General features: G+C 31.0%; 1 protein-coding gene and 2 long non-coding RNA genes across 3 annotated transcripts in view; 1 reads left to right on the top strand and 2 right to left on the bottom strand.

The window, feature by feature from the left end:
* LOC126742564 (calcium release-activated calcium channel protein 1-like) overlaps nt 1-20527 on the top strand; it is a 91713-nt gene that overhangs the window by 7897 nt on the left and 63289 nt on the right. The window lies entirely within an intron of this gene.
* On the bottom strand, nt 3375-5101 carry LOC126742566 (uncharacterized). Its single transcript, XR_007662608.1, has 2 exons — nt 3700-5101; nt 3375-3647 (listed from the first exon to the last, which is right to left on the bottom strand). It is a non-coding gene; the product is annotated as an uncharacterized LOC126742566 (long non-coding RNA).
* Nucleotides 5480-6754, bottom strand: LOC126742565 (uncharacterized). The gene is made up of 3 exons (XR_007662607.1): nt 6638-6754; nt 6338-6475; nt 5480-6267 (listed from the first exon to the last, which is right to left on the bottom strand). It is a non-coding gene; the product is annotated as an uncharacterized LOC126742565 (long non-coding RNA).

Genomic DNA, 20527 nt, shown 5'->3' with positions numbered 1-20527 from the left:
TTTTTTTTTTATTGAGTTTTTTTACTGGAAATTGTTAGTTTAGGGCTTACTTTAAAATTTGTCAATAATCATTTAAAAAAAAAAAAATTGTACCGTGGGAAAAAACCAGTTTTCTTTTGTTTTTCCCACATTTTTACTAATATCTCGGCTTCTATAGCTTCGATTCAATTCGTTAATAGTTTCTTTTATTACCGATTCTTTTCCTGTTAATTCTTTTTATATTTTATTACAATTGCTTTTCAAAATAAAAATGGAAAATAAAAAAAATCGACATAAAAACCTGGTTGTCTTATCCCAATATCCTAATAAATGGGACCCTCTTTTCCCTTTATCTTGTGGCACGTATAAATCGTGGAAAATTTACTTAATAAACTTTTCTACTAAGTTTTGCATGGCCTTTAAGGTAAAAAAAGAAGTTTTGAATTTTAAGCATAATTTGAAAACGCAAATAAAATTATTTTGAATTCAGCGATTATCTGCATACTTTGGTGAATACGCCATAACTTTCATCAGTACGACAGTGAATTAATTGATGAGTTGATTCAGCATATCCACCCTAGATGTCGCTAAAGAATTAACATTAATATTTTTAGTATATTTTTTTTATCTTGGATGGCCTTTTTAATAGAAAGGTTTACTTTACTTACACTCATGAGACCTAAACTTTTTTGCTCTTGGTTTAACCTGGCTTTTTAGGGCAGAGCCTATTCCCTTCACCAAAAATGTAGGAAATAGTGAAAATAATATAGTCATTTGCCAATAACGACCTTTATTCTCCTTAATGTTTTTAGGCTCTAATGCTACATAACATACAATCATAATTTTTAATGAAGATATTACGTGTGTGTCTATAATAAAAAAATTTATATATGTACATATAATTTCTGCATATTCTATGTGAAGTATACAATTATTATTTAAATAATGTATAAAACTAATTAACTTAATAAGATTACAAAAATATTTATTACATGTCAAACCTGTATACAACTGAACTTTGTCATGATTATTTTTTATGTGCTCATATGAAAAACTTAATTTTAACTTCTGCACTTTTTTCTTTCACATCCTCCAGTTTTTTGCGGCAAAATGAATTTTAGCTTTTAGGTTTTTGACAATTTCTTTAATTTCTCCTTGGTTAACCTCTTTGCATGTGGAAAAGTAGTGAGGCCATTCATTGTATTTTTGTCAACAATTACATACCAATGCATGGACTGAAGGTTTTTTAATGTGTGTGAAGCTAGCGTCCGATCGATATCCAGCAACCAAAATCGAGAACGCAGCATATGCCGGTTGCCAGCGACCAATTTATAGTCCGCGCTCCCTGTTATTTAATCAATATAATGCCCGTATCTCCTGAAATTCCCAAGGGATGTTAATAATTTTTTGTCCAGATATTAACGATGAATACCTAAATCGACTGACGATGGTCTCAAGCCTCTACAAACTAAGGTTTTGTTGTGAAAATTAATTAAAAAGTCAAATTGTAAAAAAATGAAAAAGGCTCTAACTCCCAAAATTCCCAAAGGATTTCGATAAAACTTTTTTTTATAAAAGATAATAAATATCTAAATTGATTTTAGATAGTTGCAAACCTTTACAAACGAAAGTTTTTTGGTAAAAATTAATTGAATTTTTAGATGTACAAAAAATAATTTAAAGCTATAACTTCCAAAACTCCCAAAGGATTCGAATGAAACTTTTTTATACATTTAACAATAAATATCTAAATCGATTTAACATGGTTGCAAATCTCTACAAACGAAAGTTTTTTGGTAAAAAAATATTGAAATGTTAGATGTAGAAAAATATAAACGACTATAACTCCCAAAACTCCCAAAGGATTTGAATGAAACTTTTTTACGCAATTAGTAAAAAATATTTAAATCGATTTTACATGGTTGCAAATCTCTACAAACGAAAGTTTTTTGGTAAAAAATTATTGAAATGTTAGATGTAAAAAAATATAAACGACTATAACTCCGAAAACTCCCAAAGGATTCGAATGAAACTTTTTTATACAACCAATAATAAATATCTAAGTTGATTTAACATGGTTGCAAACCTCTACAAACGAAAGTTTTTTAGTAAAAAATTATTGAAGTGTTAGATGTAAAAAAATATAAACGACTATAACTTCCAAAACTCCCAAAGGATTCGAATGAAACTTTTTTATACAACCAATAATAAATATCTAAGTTGATTTAACATGGTTGCAAACCTCTACAAACGAAAGTTTTTTGGTAAAAAATTATTGAAATGTTAGATGTAGAAAAATATAAACGGCTATAACTCCCAAAACTCCCAAAGGATTTGAATGAAACTTTTTTATACAACCAATAATAAATATCTAAGTTGATTTAACATGGTTGCAAACCTCTACAAACGAAAGTTTTTTGGTAAAAAATTATTGAAATGTTAGATGTAGAAAAATATAAACGGCTATAACTCCCAAAACTCCCAAAGGATTTGAATGAAACTTTTTTACGCAATTAGCAATAAACATTTAAATCGATTTTACATGGTTGCAAATCCCTACAAACGAAAGTTTTTTAGTAAAAAATTATTGAAATGTTAGATGTAGAAAAATATAAACGACTATAACTTCCAAAACTCCCAAAGGATTCGAATGAAACTTTTTTATACAACTAATAATAAATATTTAAATCGATTTTACATGGTTGCAAATCTCTACAAACGAAAGTTTTTTGGTAAAAAATTATTGAAATGTTAGATGTAGAAAAATATAAACGGCTATAACTCCCAAAACTCCCAAAGGATTTGAATGAAACTTTTTTACGCAATTAGCAATAAACATTTAAATCGATTTTACATGGTTGCAAATCCCTACAAACGAAAGTTTTTTAGTAAAAAATTATTGAAATGTTAGATGTAGAAAAATATAAACGACTATAACTTCCAAAACTCCCAAAGGATTCGAATGAAGCTTTTTTATACAACTAATAATAAATATCTAAATCGATTTTACATGGTTGCAAATCTCTACAAACGAAAGTTTTTTGGTAAAAAATTATTGAAATGTTAGATGTAGAAAAATATAAACGACTATAACTTCCAAAACTCCCAAAGGATTTAAATGAAACTTTTTTACGCAATTAGCAATAAATATTTAAATCGATTTAACAGGGTTGCAAACCTCTACAAATGAAAGTTTTTTGGTAAAAAATTTTTGAATTGTTAGATGTATTAAAAAAACTTAAGGCTATAACTTCCAAAACTCTCACAGGATTTGAATAAAACTTTTTTTTAATATTAATAATAAACATTTTAAGTGATGAGATTTAAGACATGTTGCAAAATTCTCTATTTAAACTAATTAAATTGAGTTATTTTAACCAATCAAAAGACCATAATAATTTTCCAATTGTTTATTTTATATAACAAATACAAAGATAGTGATTTCTGAGTAGAAATACAAGATCCAAGTCCAGCCAAATAGTAGTATGGAATTAAACCATCGGGGCTAGTAGCTCTAAGTCGTCGATACTACAGTCAGGTGCTACAAAGGGAGTCCGGGTCTTCCCTTTAGGTAATCGCTCTCTTTCAGGAGACAACAGTCAATATTTTCCATAAAGGTCCTATCAAAAATTACGTTAAAACCACTGGCTGGATTGCTACCAGGATGCCTAGAAAGTATACCCGAGGAGGTTTCATTAATTGTATTTAAGGAAAACTTACATAGGCCCCGTTTGTAGCAGTGTCTGGTCTCAGTTAAGATCCTTTTGGAAATTCATCCAGGAATTTGTATATGTTGTTAGAAGCAGTTAAGTTTTTACCCACTGAACTGCCCAGCAATAAAATTCTTTGCGCACTTTGGTGTAATTTTTTTTAAAATTTTGTTTTATTACACGACGGGGAATGCATTTACGCACGAACTGGGAAAAGTTTCATTCAAATCCTTTGGGAGTTTTGGGAGTTATAGCCGTTTATATTTTTCTACATCTAACATTTCAATAATTTTTTACCAAAAAACTTTCGTTTGTAGAGATTTGCAACCATGTAAAATCGATTTAGATATTTATTATTAGTTGTATAAAAAAGTTTCATTCGAATCCTTTGGGAGTTTTGGAAGTTATAGTCATTTATATTTTTCTACATCTAACATTTCAATAATTTTTTACTAAAAAACTTTCGTTTGTAGAGGTTTGCAACCATGTAAAATCGATTTAAATATTTATTACTAATTGCGTAAAAAAGTTTCATTCAAATCCTTTGGGAGTTTTGGGAGTTATAGCCGTTTATATTTTTTTACATCTAACATTTCAATAATTTTTTGCCAAAAAACTTTCGTTTGTAGAGATTTGTAACCATGTAAAATCGATTTAAATATTTATTGCTAATTGCGTAAAAAAGTTTCATTCAAATCCTTTGGGAGTTTTGGGAGTTATAGCCGTTTATATTTTTTTATATCTAACACTTCAATAATTTTTTACCAAAAAACTTTCGTTTGTAGAGATTTGCAACCATGTAAAATCGATTTAAATATTTATTGCTAATTGCGTAAAAAAGTTTCATTCAAATCCTTTGGGAGTTTTGGGAGTTATAGCCGTTTATATTTTTTTATATCTAACACTTCAATAATTTTTTACCAAAAAACTTTCGTTTGTAGAGATTTGCAACCATGTAAAATCGATTTAAATATTTATTGCTAATTGCGTAAAAAAGTTTCATTCAAATCCTTTGGGAGTTTTGGGAGTTATAGCCGTTTATATTTTTCTACATCTAACATTTCAATAATTTTTTACCAAAAAACTTTCGTTTGTAGAGATTTGCAACCATGTAAAATCGATTTAAATATTTATTACTAATTGCGTAAAAAAGTTTCATTCAAATCCTTTGGGAGTTTTGGGAGTTATAGCCGTTTATATTTTTCTACATCTAACATTTCAATAATTTTTTACCAAAAAACTTTCGTTTGTAGAGATTTGCAACCATGTAAAATCGATTTAGATATTTATTATTAGTTGTATAAAAAAGTTTCATTCGAATCCTTTGGGAGTTTTGGAAGTTATAGTCGTTTATATTTTTCTACATCTAACATTTCAATAATTTTTTACTAAAAAACTTTCGTTTGTAGAGGTTTGCAACCATGTAAAATCGATTTAAATATTTATTACTAATTGCGTAAAAAAGTTTCATTCAAATCCTTTGGGAGTTTTGGGAGTTATAGCCGTTTATATTTTTTTACATCTAACATTTCAATAATTTTTTGCCAAAAAACTTTCGTTTGTAGAGATTTGCAACCATGTAAAATTGATTTAGATATTTATTATTAGTTGTATAAAAAAGTTTCATTCGAATCCTTTGGGAGTTTTGGAAGTTATAGTCGTTTATATTTTTCTACATCTAACATTTCAATAATTTTTGACTAAAAAACTTTCGTTTGTAGAGGTTTGCAACCATGTAAAATCGATTTAAATATTTATTACTAATTGCGTAAAAAAGTTTCATTCAAATCCTTTGGGAGTTTTGGGAGTTATAGCCGTTTATATTTTTTTACATCTAACATTTCAATAATTTTTTGCCAAAAAACTTTCGTTTGTAGAGATTTGCAACCATGTAAAATCGATTTAAATATTTATTGCTAATTGCGTAAAAAAGTTTCATTCAAATCCTTTGGGAGTTTTGGGAATTATAGCTGTTTATATTTTTCTACATCTAACATTTCAATAATTTTTTACCAAAAAAGTGTTGTTTGTAGAGGTTTGCAACTATCCGAAATCGGTTTAGATATTTATTAGTAATTACATGAAAATGTTTTATTCGAATCCTTTGGGAATTTTGGAAGTTATAGCTTTTAAATTTTTTTTGTACATCTAAAAATTCAATAATTTTTTACCAAAAAACTTTCGTTTGTAGAGGTTTGCAACCATCTAAAATCAATTTAGATATTTATTATCTTTTATAAAAAAAAGTTTTATCCAAATCCTTTGGGAATTTTGGGAGTTAGAGCCTTTTTCATTTTTTTACCATTTGACTTTTTAATTAATTTTCACAACAAAACCTTAGTTTGTAGAGGTTTGAGACCATCGTCAGTCGATCTAGGTATTCATTGTTAATATCTGGACAAAAAATTATTAAAATCCCTTGGGAATTTTTGGAGAGACGGGCATTATATTGATTAAATAACAGGGAGCGCGGACTATAAATTGGTCGCTGGCAACCGGCATATGCTGCGTTCTCGATTTTGGTTGCTGGATATCGATCGGACGCTAGCTTCACACACATGGTTTTTTATCCATTTGCCTACAAGGAACAAAATTTATAGATTACCTCATTTAGGTATTAAAAAAAATGAAAGATTTAGTAAAAATACCTTAGTATTCCTTGGCAAAGATATTCATTTTTCTTTTTCCAGGGGCTCTTTTGAAAATTTAAAGATATGACAGGTCCGTTTTTCGCTATGATGCTTTCAATCTGGTGCAAAACACATAACCTTTGTTGGTGTAGTCCACTAAAATAACAAAAACAAAATCAAATATAACAATCAAAACATTATGACATAACCTTAAAATGTATGTATTTTCATAAATTTCAGGATTATTCACTAAAAATTGGTAATTATGAAACTGAATTAAAAAAAAAAAACTTGTATGTGTGTAATTGTGATACTTACATTTTATTTTCATATAGGAAAGTAAGAAAGATGCGGAGACTTAAAAATATCTTCCAACATTTGTTTGGATTTTGGGAACTTCCGTTGCCGGTGGCGTTTATGCTTGTGGGCCGGAAAGTGACATTGATAAGACAAGTGAAAGTCTCTTCGTCTTCTTCTTTTTTTCTTCGATTTTTATGGCTTAAGCCCGATAGCAACCAACGTGAGTCAGAATTATGCAAAAACATGTTAAGGTGGCTTTACATAAAGGAATTAAGCTGTTTACCTTCCAAACAATACCAAAGTTGTTAATTCGTTTTTTTAGGCATAATTAACAATTAAATTGTAAATAATGGCTAAGAGTTAAACGATACACTTTATAATATTAAAATTAATAATAGACAGAATTTTATAACTTTTATTGCTACAGAATAGATGTAACTATTTGGTAGTATAGTACTTTTTTCAATCGGACCAAAGCAAATTTTTTAAATTATTTCCAATGTTGATCTGGTTTACGATTTTATTACCGATTCATTTTAGAACCCTGACATAATTTTGATATATGCAGGTTTTGAGAATATTTTCTACTAAACTAAAATTAAAGAGCGGAGCGTATTGTAACACATCATGGTTCTCTGAAGCATGATACCCAGAAATAAGTAAGTAATATTTCAATGAAATTTATTTCTGATTATAATATATAATAAGACCTTTCCTTTTCTCTCTGTATTTACTATAGATTGACGAAAAACAAAGAAAAACACAAAGTCACGGTCTCACAACATGTAATTAAACGGGCTACACGTGTTTCGCTCTAGTTAGAGCATCATCAGTTACAGCATAAGTGTGTGGATGGCTTCTAAAGGCCTGATGATGCTCTAACTAGAGCGAAACACGTGTAGCCCGTTTAATTACATGTTGTGAGACCGTGACTTTGTGTTTTTCTTTGTTTTTCGTCAATTTTGTATGTTGGTCTCTTAGAGAATAATGGATGAGATTTTTGGATTTACTATAGATGTTAATTTTTTCGAAGTACTAAAAAAAGAAAAAGTTGGGTAGAGCACCATGCCGAGGCAAAGATTTGAACTCAGAGCCTTATGAGGATACGGCAGGTCTCTTCCCCACTGCGTGTTTAGGGCACTCCTTGGATAATTGTCGAGATTTTTTTTTTTAGTACTGACAAAAATTTTAAAAATTTCTACTGGTCCCCACGGACCAAAGTAGACGCGAAGCGTCTACTTGTTAATAGGTATTTTGGGTTAGACATTAGGGTAGGCTAGTTCTATACAAAGTCCATCAGTCCTAAGATGTCTGATGCTGATTGAAAACGAATACCTTTTATTCCATCTATGTACTCATATTTTGTAATTGTCCCTTTTAGGTTTTTACAACAAAAAGATAGCTACATAAACTTGCCTACGTTAAATAGAACTCTATCACTTCTTACAGGCTTTGTTTTCAAGCAATTCCTTTTATAATATCTGAGCCACCAAGACTTAAAATCTTCAATGATACGGTCATCTATAAGATGCACAGAAATCTTGTATTGTTGAATTGCCAATATAAAGTGTTCGATGTATTGCTTAAATATATAAAGTCTATAATGTTTTTTAAGTGATCTCTGTACTACTGCAAAGTCCCTGTCACAGGGGAGAAATCAATGACCACGTATTGGGAAATACTGACTTATTGTCTCGAACCTATCTATTTTAGTTAATGAAGTTCTAACAGTCATTCTTACAGTCAGTGTTACTCTAGTTACCTGGAGTACTTTTAGAACATTGAAAGGCTAGCATTAGTAATTAACAACTTGTTTGAGTTTGGCATGTGCATAGGGGCAGGAAGGGTGTTTTGGCTACAAACATATTCATCAATTCTCTGTTGTTCACACGCATTTTCAAAAGAGGAAATTTTCAACTATATACCAACACATATAATAATGTTAATTTAACTTATTGATGGTAGATTTGGAATTAAAAATAAAAAGTAGAAATAGATATATGTTATTCTAAGCGCAAAAATAATAATTTCAAAACAAAAAAATTCACATTCTTATTCCCAAAATCGGTTCTAAAAAATTTGAAATGGCAACACCGCAGGTAAAAGCTGCTGTCATCTTGCGAAATATCATCTTGACAAATGGCTTTGTGTTTACATTCGGCATTTGTGATGTTCTATGTTTTTTCTTTAGTGTTTGGTGGAAGAAGGAAAAAGGTTGAGTCATTTGAGTGTTTTTGTGAACTGTTACGATAGTAAAAACTTGTGCCGTTTATGCCACACCATGGGACAAAGGCGATTTAGGTCGACCTTTCCAAAAGTAAATACCGATATTGTCATAACATCATGTCAAGGGACAACCGTCGTCATAAACGTAGAATAATAAAAAATTATTAAGAAATCTATAATAATTATAAAATATTGAATTTCCATAAAAATGCTTTTTATTACCTTTACTCTAGTGAAGTACGTTAAAACCCCATAAAGAGTTTATAAACGGTAATATTGTTTATAACTTAAAGCATAATCATTAATTTATCACGTAAATATTTTTTGACGACATCACTGGTAAAGATTAGTTCTGTCGGTGGAATCAACAATGCGTTCGACCGGCGCACAGTATTGCAACCTATAGGGAAATCAGGACAAAAATCATTATCACTAGATAAAAGTTAAACTAACCACAATTTTTATTTATACATGGACACTTTACCCAATAACATTAAATCATATTTTAAACGAAAAAGTGCATTGGTGTCTATATACAGGGTGAAAAAAATCAGGACAAAAATCATTATTCAACTATAAGTTAAAGTAACCATTTTTTTGGTTTTATTTATACATGGACACTTTTAGCTACAACCTATCAAATTATAGTTTAAATAGGAATTGATGTCTTTATACAGGGTGAAACAAATCAAGGCAAAAATCATTATCTAATTAAAAGTTAAAGTAACCAATTTTTTGGTTTTATTTATATATGAATACTTTTACCAACAACCTATCAAATTCTACATAGTTTGAATAGAAATTGGTGTCTTTATACAGGGTGAAAAAAAAGAAGTTATTTACAACACTAAACATCTTCGGGTACATTATCATTTTCTAAAAGTAACGAATCTGTTTCTATATGGTCATTTAAATATTCTACAATATCCATATCCCACGTTATGGGTTTGTTTTGTTTTTTTGACAGATTTCTAAGATAAGCCAAGTTAGGGTCGGAAGTTATCAAACGGGTTCTAATGAGGTCTGTATTGCTTTGAATTCTCGATACTTTTCGTGTGTGATGAAAACGAATTTTTCTAAATTCTTTGTGTCTGGCTTCGAGAGCATCTTCTGCCAGCTGCTCTACAGGGAGTTCAAAAAAAGCTAATAATTTCGCAACCGTGCGTTAAAATTTTATGAACAGTACTAGGCATGTAGTACCATTCATAAAAATTAAAATAAATGCTCCTAGTATCAATAAGTAAGGACTGAAATTTAGGTACGTTAATCTTAGAACCTGAAGAAAGTACTCTTAAAATTAATTGAAAGTTTTTAATTAGAGTTGAGTCGATACCTGTTATTTCAGAGCTAATTTCTACGTTTTTAAAAAATGTCCTGGCAGTATTTCTATCTTTAACAGCCAAATCTCTCATCCAGAGCTTTGGCTTATCGACAATCAATCCCAATTTGTCTTTAAATTCTAACTGAATTCTTTTTTTTATATTTTCAAAAATTTCCTTACTTTCACCACCTTTTACTTGCCACCTTTTTAATTGTAAGCGATAGGCGATGTGCAATACACACTCAAAAAAACGAATCCAGCAATGAAGTGTCGATAGGCCGAAGCGATAGTTTTCAGCATTTGGTGTTCTTTGAAGCACTGAGTCCTGGTTCATTTGCCTTGGTGTGGCTCCACAAATAATGCACCTGGATGTAGAACAGGTTTCTGAAAGGATATTGGCCACACTACCGTCAAACATAGTGAATAACATTTCGTAAGATACTTTACATTTTTTTCTGAAATAAAAAGATGGTAATTATTAAGATTAGTTATTAATGACTCAATTTCGCCATGAACGGTTCGAACAACATCTGAAGTTTCCTTTGTAACGTAAAGTAAATTTAAATGCAATTGCTCGACAATATATTGTTGATGATGAACGTGGGTTAGACCATATACTTTCTCCATTTTCATTATCAATTAATCTAAGAGGAACTAATGCGACAAGAAACATGTACTCATCTGTTGACAAACTATCTTCAAATTTTTGCTTATAAAGACTATGCCCCGAGCTACCTTCAAACCCCCATTTGCAAATTAATTTAAAATTTTCTGCACTTTTATTTAGAAGCTCTTGAAGATTAACTTCAGCTGAAGTGTCAGTCACAATAATTTGCGAGGGTAAAAATGTTTTTTTACATTCAAATAGAGTGCGATCTCGGAGCTCGAGCTCGGAAAACAGTTTGTATGCAAAGAATTAATCTTAGAACGCAGTATGTTATATCTCTCAACCGAAAGGTTTAGGTCGTGGTAAAGTGCTAAGGCGTCTTCAGGTGTTAATTTTTATGCCTCTGAAGGAATTTCCTTTCGTTGAGAATTAATCCTCTCTGCCGCAAAACATATTTCTTCTCGCGTATAATTTGTCAACAACTCTTGTACTTTGCGCAATTTGGTTCTTTTTGATGCAGCTTCAAAAGGCACATGCGGTCTTCCACGACTAGGTCTTGGTTGAGGATCCACTTCCATGTCAGTTGCTTCAGTTGGAATATTTGGTTGAAGAAAGGGGAAATGAAGAGTGCTTTGTAACCATGTCGAATGTTTTTTAAGAAAAGCATCTTGGCGTCTTCCACAATTGTTCCACATTCTTTCTAACGAAACAGAAAATAGCTTGCTGCTATTTAGCAGCTTTGCTTCAATGTCAGTTGAACAATTATCTAATGCAAAATAAGTTTTAATTGTTTCCATTATTCCTGATGCCTTTTTATTTTTTTCGCAACTTAGCCATTTTTCATACAGGATTGTATTAGGTATGGTTTTTTGTAAAAAACAAAAATTCCGCATTATTCTGCAAAAAGTGATGGGTGTCATTTAAAAGCAAACACTTTGGAGGATTGATCCTAAAAATTTTATGAAACAACTTTAAACTACTTTTTGTAAATCTTGATGAAAGTGAGAAAAAGGGTATTTTAACACTTTTAATTATATATCTGCAAAAGGCTTAACATGAAAATGATAACTTACCTTCGAAAATGTTGTTCATACTTAAGTGTACACTGTACAAATTAAAAATATATTAACTTTAAAACACTAGTGCACACTACAACAATTTTATTTTAAACTAAACTTCTAAAAATAACCACAAATCTTTATCGGTATAAAATGTTTTTATTATCCAAAAATTTCTGAATAAAAAAAGTTATAAGTACCTGCCTTATCTTGGAAGTTTTATCTTACTCGGGTATTTTGCTAAACATAACACCAAGAATGTTTTAAAAATTAAATACTTTATTTGTGCATTTTTGTCCATTGGTTGCAACACTGTGCGGCGTTGCGATGTTGTTGCCTTCTTCTCTAATATAGGAACGTTATCTACATTCATTTAACTTTGAATGTTACATTTTTTACAGAGTATCTTATCATATTTTATGGAAAAAAATGCTTCATATTTTATTAAAGAGGAATAGTATTATTTTACGCCTGTCGAACTACGTGACAAATTCTTATGATATTATAAAGTGTGTTTTTTTTTGCCATTTCTACATAAGCATTTGGCATCATTACATCAGAGATGTTGCAAGCAAACAAACTGCCCATAGTTCCAATGCAATGCTAATTCTAGCCTTTCAATGTTCTAAGGAAGTATTTTTTTCGCGTAGAGCTTGAGGCAATTTTTCAGCAGATAAAAGCAAACATAATCCATGAACACGATCTGATAAGCTTCCAATAGAATAAAGATTAAGAAATGCACTTTTGTATACTAAGAGAGGTCCTAAACTATAGTTAATTTTATACTTGTATGCACTTTTGTTTGTCTGCGCTGAACTGAACTGCCAGTATAAGGGATTGAAAATAAGCATCTTGCTAATTTTTGGAGCCAAAAATTTAAAATTTATTAAAAATTCCCAGATTTACCTCCTCCGGTAACATTTCTACAATTTTATAACAACAATGTTTTCTCTATAATTTATTTAGTCCTAGTCTTTGATTCTTGCCTTTTTCATTCTTTTACACTGCCATATAAGACTTTTTTACGCTTTTTTTGAGCTTATTTCGGTTTTATTCCATTTTAAACGAACGTTAACGCGCGTATTAGTAAATCACGATAAGTTTACATCTAGCAGTTTGTTTCAGATACCCGCCAAATCCTGGAAATAACGGGTTTTAAAAGTAAACATAGTTTTCAATGCCGGTTAACGCGTTGGTAAGTGTATCGATTTGTATGGTTTATAAAACAAATGGTGCTCATAGCCTATATAGAAACGATTTATCACAAAATGTCAAACATGTCAAATGACGGATTTATCGAGTTTGTGAAATAAGTGATTCATTTGTAATTTGGTTTAGCTTAACTGAATGTATTAACTTCGTTTAAGAAAAGAGGGTTTGCTAGATAAAAGGAATCAATTGTTATGTTATATTAATTTCCTTGGTGTTATTTGAAATAATTATCGTCTTTTTTTAATTTTCTATGGAATTTAAATGGAATTACATAATTATTATATCTTGAAAAGTTATAATTAATTTACAAAAAACGAATGTGAATGATGCAGGTCGATATCTTCATTAGTTTCGGAGTTATAGCGAAAACAATAAGTATTAACCTTTTAATAAGTAATGCTTTCTCAATTGCTAACATATGGTACCTCGCCACCCTTAATCAAATACCTTATACAATAGCATCTTAAGCCATTACATTTGGATAAAATTAAAATGTAGATTTTAAGCAGATATCTAAAGTTTCTATTTTCTATTCCAAATATTCTATAATTATGTACATGCATGTACATGTATATCAACATCTAACTTAGAAAACAGTAAATAGTACTAATATAATATTTGATACATAGTAAGATGGCGGGCTTAAAGCTCTTATCCTCTTATTAATATTTCACAAAACAATAACATTCAAGCCATTAAAATCAATCAATTAGTGATAGAAGAGAAAGCAGACACGCAGGTTAAACTACAGAGTTAGAGGCAATACAAAACAAACACCAAGTTGAGTATAACAACAATTCAGTATAAAACTTTTTTTAATTTGGCACTTAATCTATTAATTGAATCATAAAAGAGGTCAATATTTTTTTTCCACAGAAAATGTCAAATTACATATTCTAGAAATTAAAATATTAAATCCATAGTTATTTCTGCGAAAATTAATATTAAAAAGTAATTTATTTCTAGAATTAATGGGCAATATATGAAAACCAATAGCTGCAAGCAGATCAGGGGCATCCAATATATTATAAACTATTTTATAAAAAGTTACAACCTCTATATATTGCTTTTTGCCATCCAAAGAAGATAAGTTTAAATGTTGAATAAATATTCAATTTTAGACCATTCATTTGTAAACATTTTTGTTGGACGCATTCTATTCTGTCCTTATGGACAGCATGAAATGTCTGCGAAATGCAGGTGCGTATTATAAAACTGATCTGACCAGGATACAGTAAAAATCCTTCAATACAAATATATTATCAAATCCCAGCAAGGTTTATAAAACTACCTAATAATCCCATTGCTCTATTTAATATGTAATCAATATGCTGAGAAAAAGTAGATTCAGGACGAATCCATATCGTCAAATGCTTAACAAGATAATGACGCTCAAGCTGAAAATTATCCCATTGCTAATTGAAAGTGTAAATGGCTTCTTCTTACGATTTAATGCTATTACTTTTTTTATTGGTACTCAAAACTAATCTATTTCTTTTGCACAACACCAAAAAGCCATTAGGATCAGTTACTTACACGTTGAAAGTGAACTTATGACCCTAAATATTTTTAAATCATCTGTAAAAGTCAGAAATGATGTTCAAGAAAAAACAGATTGAATATTATTGGTGAAACAATCAATGAGGAATGCAGAGAGATTCTTGCCCTGAGGAACACTTGATGTAATCTCAAGCTCTGAAGATACTGTCCTTAAGAAAGTCACCAAACCACCCCAATAGATTGCAAAAAATTCCCAACGTCGCAAGTTTCCTGACAAGCAAGGCCTACCACCTATTCTCCAAATTCAACAAAGCCTGTTCGTAATCCAAAAGGTTGGTAATGGTGTACCGAACCCTCATGAAGCCATGCTTCCCATAATAACATGCTTAAACAATGAAGCAACTCTAAGATTAGTCACCAATACCTCAAACAATTTCGAGATCAATGATGTATTTGTTATAGGGCAATAATTTTAAACATTTGACCCATTTCTATCTTTAAATAGGTTTAAGATAGATTTTTTCCAAAATTGCGAAAATATTTTCCTATTTAATTATAGAATAAAATTACTATATAAAACTTAGGCAAGCACAAATTTATATGAGTGCGAGAAAACTACAGGGATGCCATGGACTATAGGGATGCTATAAACTCGGCTTTAACTCACTCAAAGACATCAGTAACAGAAACTTGGAGTACACCAGACTCTTCACGAGAAATATGGAGGAGTCTTGTGAACTCTGACCCTAGGTTAACGCCGATTGGTTGGAAAAAGTTTTAAATTTCCAATGGATTACTTGTTTCAAGATTGCTTCAGTGAATGAGTGTACCTTTTATATAACTGAGCATTTTAATAAGCAAAACTGTCGTTATTGAAATGGCAAGAACCTACACGTATGTTTGGGCTGGTGTAATGGAAGATGATATTATCGGCCTAATATTTATACCAAGAAATTTAAATGGCGACATGTATGCTGAAATGCTACTGAGGTTTATCGAACCACTAATAGTACAGGAAAAATTCAGAGGGACATACATGAAAATTTATCTGTAGAAGTATGCCTACTACAATTTCAACAGCCTGGAGCACTTCCTCGTTGTGTTCGTATAATGCTTAAATAGTCATTATACTAACCAGTGGATTGGAAAAAGAGGTCCTATTGAATAGTCACCTAGATGTCCAGACCTAACACACCTTGACTCCTTTTTGTAGGGTCGCCCTAATATCTGTTGCGTTTTTTAGTCACCTGAAAAATGCAACCTGATTAGAATAGTTCAGGAATAGAATGTAATAAAATAGTTCAGGAATGCCGTGCTTTATGCAGAGAAAAGTTTATAAATGTACGTGAAGAATTTGAAAGTAGTTAAAGTATAAAGTTTTTATTTATTGTTTTCCTTAATAAACAGAGGAGAATTTTCTGAATTGTGACTTTCTATGGTATCATTGGAAAGCACTTTTCAAGAGTTTTAAGATAATGTATCACTCAACCCCCTTTTTATTTTAGATTTTAAGGGTGTATCTTACCCTGTCCGAGGGATTGCAGACAAGGGTGAGATAATTTGCTTGTTTTTATTCCCTCTTCGTTTATATGGCAATTTTAAGTTTGTCTCTTGAAATTAGGAATAGGTTTGTTATTATGACTGTTGGGAAATAACCCAAGAACACCCTTTTCTGTAATTAAGATGTATTGATTCTTATTTCGTCATAAAATAATCAAGTTTAAGTGGTTACTTTTAAAAGCTAAGACCATAAATATAAGCCATAAATTGTCATGAAACTGTCAGGTTCTTAGATCTTAAGCCGTTTTTCTCATCCCTTTTTTATATGAAATAAGCACTTATTGGGCACTTTTACACCTACTAAGTAAAACAAGCTGGTAAAAAGTCACATGGTCAAAGTTTAGTTTACACAGTCGAGTTAAGTTACTGTCACAGTCAAGTTGAGGCACAGTCGCAGTAAGAAGTTGCTCACGGAGGTTTCCCTTATTACCCCTAATACTCCAGACGAGTTTTTCCCTCTCTGTCTTTACACTTTTAGTGACCTAGTGAAGGTCCATAAATACCCTTATACTCTACAGTTAAAAACTACCTGTATTATTATCTCTAGTTATGAGTTCGGTCGTCATGTGTTGATGCAATATGTTAAAGTACTTAACCCATTGTGATTATAGTAAAGCACCATTGTTACGAGTTAGTAGAAAGTGCGTGACCTGCTAAGAAGCCAAAGTGATTGTAATTAAGGTTAAATTAAGTTTACAGAAGGACAGCAAAGACAATCCACAGTTTACAACTGCCTTAAAGAATAACTGTTCCATTTTCCTATATTTGGATCTAATAAACGAGCATATTTTGTACTGTACAAGTTTGTTTCATTTCTGAAGCTAATTGGTTCAGCGCCATATAAACTGTGATTGTGCGATGAACATAAAAACTAATTAAGAACAGCCCACTAGTATTCTCCTTGGGGACTAGTACCTATTTGGGGAAAAAGCCAGGCAGCAGTTCTCCCACTATAGTCACATTCCAATGACTATAAACAAATGCTTAGTTTTTTAATTTCACTACAGAAATTAATTCATTTAGTTCGACAGATGTAGTATCATCTACAAACAATTTCTTCAGTGTCCAACAGTAATAGAGTTTAATATATCATGAACATAGGCAATAAATAAGGTAGGGCGCGGTACGCTACCCTCCGGCATACCTCTACCATGCAGCTCTCGATATGATAATAAATATTCATTACCACATCTACTTTCAAAACACTCCCAGAGATCGATTACTGAGGTACAAGATAATTCAGTCAATCACAACTCACCAGATACCACAATTCTTCAACTCATCCACCAGCTATCCAGATATTTAATTAGGTGTTTATTATGAAAGCTCTTTCATATATTTTTAAAATTGACTTTAATATTTAAATTGCACGATAGTTCTGAATCCTATCAAGTGTTCTCTTTCTATGAATTGGACAAATCTGAGACATTTTATCTATCAGGAAACATACCATCCTGAAAAGAACTCTCTATCAAGAAAATCAAAATATTGGCCAAGTATTCAGCCACCTTTGCCAAAAAGGGATATAACAGGTTTGCAAAATTTGTGCAGTGACATAAGATATTCACATTCTTTTATAATATCCGAGATCAGCCAAGATTTTGGTTTGTCTGTTAGTTTTGACAAGTTCAAGAGGAAATACTCTGTCATCAGCTAGAAAAACATGTAGCACAAACAAATTAATCTATCATTATCATGAATTAAACTTTTAGCAGAATACTTCAGTCAGTCATCTGCAAAAGATTTATAAAAGAAATCAAATCAGTCTTTTTGTTAAGTTTTCTAATGTATTTGTATAGAAAGAATTTGAATTGAAATATCAGTTTTAAAATATGTACGAATAGGCAGTCACAAATTTTGCGTAATGTAGTCAGATAGAATGCTATAAATGGAAACTGCAAATTCAGTGATCTAATTAAATGAAGTAAAAAAATTGTCAATAATTCTGCAACAATCCCACTAGTCCTCGTGTGTGAGTCAACGCATGATCACATATCATAACTCATTCAGCAAAATTATTTGTTAATTTTTTATCGTCGACCTTAGAATCAAAATTAAAACTTTTACCATTTAACCACAAATTAAAAGTTTTACCATTTGCTTAATATACATCTGATAAAATGTTCTGCAGACAATCATTAAAACCTGTTGGTTAAAAATATTACTAGTAATATTACTACCTAGGTAGCAAAATGGCGTCTTGAAGATGTCGTTTTTCGTACTTTTTGGTCTATATGGCAAATCATTTTAACGTCCTTACGACCTTTAAGTAACGTACAAATGTCACATCTCAGGATGATTCCTTTTACCTAATGGAGCTTATAAAGATAGACTGCTGCTGCAAAAAGCCATAAACGTAATTTAAGTTTATTGCACAATATGACTGCCCATGTCCATGAACACATGGCAGAAGCAAATAAAACAGCCAATAAAAAAATAACTCCTGTCGATATTTAAACCCTTAAAATATGAAATAATATACCTGATTTGATCCAATATGGCCATTTGTTAAGATGGTAAGCAAGTTCACCACCCAAAACGTGAAACAAACACCAAACACAAAAGGAAACAACAATGGGCGGAGTTAGGGGAGGGCTTGGGGGGGCTTAGCCCCCTTTAAAATGAAATTAGCTCCCCCAAAAAAATTGTTCAAAACGTAAAAAAACAGAAAGTATAAGACTTAAAGAATATGTGGTTGAAGCTTCCACTTCCGCAATACACGAAGAAACGTTTTTAAATTCACCTTTGATAAAAAACGAGGCACAAAAGTTTTGGCTAATTTCAATTTATTATAGGTCTCTCGACAATATAATAAATCATCTAAAAATAAGATTTTCTTCCGACAGTCAGAAATTAGCTAAACCTGTCTTCAATTTTTTGCAGATGGATTTTGATGGTAGTTTGGAATTCATTAAATTGTATGGAGATACCTTTTTAATCGATAAGGAGTTATTAAAAGCAGAAATGACCGTTATTGGGAATTGCATAAATAAAAGCCAGAGCCACAACATTACCATTTCTGATATTAAAGATGTATTAAGAAAAGAGACTTTTCCAAATGCATTATACCCTTATGCAAATAGCATTAGTTTTTCCAATTCCTTCAGCGCCCTGCGAACGCTCTTTCTCAACAATGAGAAGAATTAAAAATTGGTTTAGGTCAACGATGGGTCAGGATCGATTTAGTTCTTTAGCACTAACCACTCTTAGTATTGAAAGTGGTCTAACAAAGTCATTGTCGCCAGATGAAATTTTAAAAGTTTTTAAAAAAAGGAAATCGAAAACTTTTATTAGAGTAGTTATAAGATAATTTTATTGGATTTCATTTTATTTAAGGACATTTTAAATAAATGTTGCTTTTACTATTTTTGAAGAATTATTGCGTTTTATTAAAATGATATTGGTTTTGAAGGTGGGAGACAATGGAGAAGTAATATCTAATTGTCGGATTTGCATTTTCTTAATTAATTTAAACAAAGTTAAACACGACGTTTTGGTTGGTAAGTATCTCCAACCGTTACCAAGTGTAAACTGCTAGTTTACACTTAATATAACATTTTAATATAATAATGATTGGAGATACTTACCAACCGAAACGTCGTGTTTAACTTTGTCTAAATTAATTAAGTCCGACAATTAGATATTAAAATGATATTATTTTGAACTTTGAAATTTTTCTTGAAAGTTTAGAATGTTTTTAAAAACTAGCGACTTTTGACTTTTGGTGTGTATGCAATATACTCCAATACATATACAGAATGGTTCATACATTATGGATATTGCAATAAAATTCAGAAACGTGTTCCTTGGATCAAACCTAATATGAAAATAAAAGTAAAACAAATTCATGATATTATGTATATAGTACAGCAAATTAGAATAGAAGCTGTTTAAGACTATTCTTTTTTTTTTAATAATTTTAACGGCTTATAAGTGAAAATGAAGGTGCCCACCAAAAAATTTGCTACCTCCGGCGGACTTTTCTTTGATGGCCACCCCCTCACCTCTTCGTGTAACTCTGCCCCTGGATGAGGGCTTTAGCCCCCCCATTTTTGAGGCTCTAACTTCGCCCATGGAAACAACACCAAAATATTACAAAAGCGGGTGGCCGGTCGTTGGTCGGTAGCGATGGTGCCAGCGCCAGCGCCACCTGTACCACTAATTGCATATCTTATTTTAGTCACGTGATGGATTAATTAATGTTAAACTGAAGTGATCCCGGGTTCAAATCTCGACATTGTCTCTTCTTTTTTATTTTTTTTAATGATTTACAAAACGGATGATGTAGATTGATAGGGTTTAGTAATTAGGTAATAAAAAATACTCAATATTTATCTGTGGTCAAACAAAATCTTTTTAAAGACCACAACGTAGAGGTCATTGTGTATGACGAATATGAACGATTAACTTGAAATGACCAATTG

Source organism: Anthonomus grandis, chromosome 11 (genome assembly GCF_022605725.1).
Source record: "Anthonomus grandis grandis chromosome 11, icAntGran1.3, whole genome shotgun sequence".
Taxonomy (NCBI): domain Eukaryota; kingdom Metazoa; phylum Arthropoda; class Insecta; order Coleoptera; family Curculionidae; genus Anthonomus; species Anthonomus grandis.
This window is presented reverse-complemented; position numbering and strand designations above follow the sequence as displayed.